The following is a 2,034-nucleotide window of genomic DNA, read 5'->3' on the forward strand; positions in this document are numbered from 1 at the left end:
TGAGTGAAGAGTCAAGTGGAAAGACTGTAACAAACTCCCTTCCTTATGCAACAAAAAAAAGCTACTGCAAGCAGGAAATCATCGGCTTTCAGCATCCAAGAGAGGAAGAAGCAATGCATTTAAATTGCAACGAGGAGGTTGGATATCAGCAAAATGTTCCGTTGTTGAGGACAGTGAGCTGGGATACTTGGGGAGCCTTTGGCACCTCCAGCTTGGCTCCAGCTCCAGGCAGGGGATGGAGCACCCAAAGACTTCCTGGGCCACTGTTGCCAGTGCCTGGTTGGAGTTCTGCCACAATTTGGGGAAAAAATGCCAGGTACAGGACAGAGACAAATTCAGTGCCATCACTTTGTGGTGACGGGCCATTTGCTCTATTTGACACATGGCAAAGCAGAAAACGTGAAAATGTGAAATCTGCAATTAATTAGATAATGTGAAATCAATCATGCTAATTAGTATCTAAATGTTGTCAGACTCCAACTATAGCTTTGTGGATAGGACTGATCTAGTGATCACTTTCTTTAGGAATCACAGATGGCAGGCTGCATAGGTCTGGCCAACTCATCCTATGTGCAACTTCCCTGTAATATTTCCCAGCTAAATCTTCAAGCTGAGTGTTGGATTTGAGGCATTTGAGACACTGAATCTCAGCAAAGGGAAGATCTTTGCTCAATAACCCCAAAAAACTTCTTAGACATCATGGAGGGGAAAAGAAATGGCCTCCACAAAAGGTACAACTAGCTGAAAGCAATCTTGCATGCCAAAAAAAGCACCACTTAAACTGCACTGTGTGTTTGTGGACCAGAGTCTAAGATGCTGTAGCATGGAGTGGTCATGACCCAGCCTTACAGGATCCATACAGCACTGTGTCTGCAAAATGTGATATATGCAAAAGGCAAACATTCATATGAGCCAGCAGTGCCCTGGCAGCCAGGAGAGCCAACTGTGTCCTGGGGGGCATCAGGCCCAGCACTGCCACTGCAGGAAGGGGATTGTCCCGCTCTGCTCTAGGGCAGTCTCACCTCGAGTCCTGGGGGCAGTTTTGGGTGCCACAATATAAGCAGGATATAAAGCTACTACAGAGCATCCAAAGGAAGGCAACAAAGATGGTGAAGGGCCTCAAGGGGAAGCCGTGTGAGGAGAGGCTGAGGGCACTTGGTCTGTTCAGCCTGGAGGAGACTGAGGGGAGACCTCACTGAAGTAACAAGTTCCTTCTGAAGGGAAGAGGAGGAGCAGACACTGACCCCTTTTCTGTGGTGACAGTGATAGGACCTGAGAGAATAGCCTGACGTTTGGTCAGGGGAAGTTTAGGTTGGATATTAGGGAAAGGTTCTCTACCCAGAGGGTGGTTGGGCACTGGAACAGGCTCACTACAGAAGTGTTCACAGCACCAAGCCTGACAGAGCTCAACAAGCATTTGGACAACACTCTCAGGCCCATGGTGTGACTCTTGGAGTGTCCTTTGCAGGCCCAGGAGTTGGACTTTGATGATCCTTGTGGGCCCCTCTCAACTCAGGATATTCTATGATTCTATGATTTAATCTCAGGCAGATGTTTACCCTTCTAGTGTCATGTAGAGTGCCCCACTCTTTGTGTTGATTGAGAGAAAATTTCAGTAACAAGGTGCTAGTGAGATGGAAGAAAATGGGGGGCAGGATGGAGAATTTAACTTACTTGGTTTATTTGTTTTCCGTCCAGCTTTCCACAGGTCTATTTTTTTACCTTGTACTTGGCTCTATGTCTCTGATCCCTTCTGTCCTGATTTTGTTCGCCTTCCTTTGTTGTCGATGGTTTCACGCTGTTTCCATTCCTCTCCTTTCGTGTGACACAGATTCTCTGCCTGAGCCCCGTCCAAGGTGTTGGACTCCCCACAGTTACAGCACAGTCTCAACACCAGGGACATGACTTGCTGCTTCTCTGACAGCATCTGCATTGTGTAAGTGAATGTGTGTTTTATCAGCCCACAGAAAAGAAGTTTCAGGGTATTACTTAATGGATTCTCCTTTTTCTACCTTCTCAGGACACTGGCAGCTC

The sequence above is a fragment of the Anomalospiza imberbis genome, chromosome 4 (genome assembly GCF_031753505.1).
Source record: "Anomalospiza imberbis isolate Cuckoo-Finch-1a 21T00152 chromosome 4, ASM3175350v1, whole genome shotgun sequence".
NCBI classification, from domain to species: domain Eukaryota; kingdom Metazoa; phylum Chordata; class Aves; order Passeriformes; family Viduidae; genus Anomalospiza; species Anomalospiza imberbis.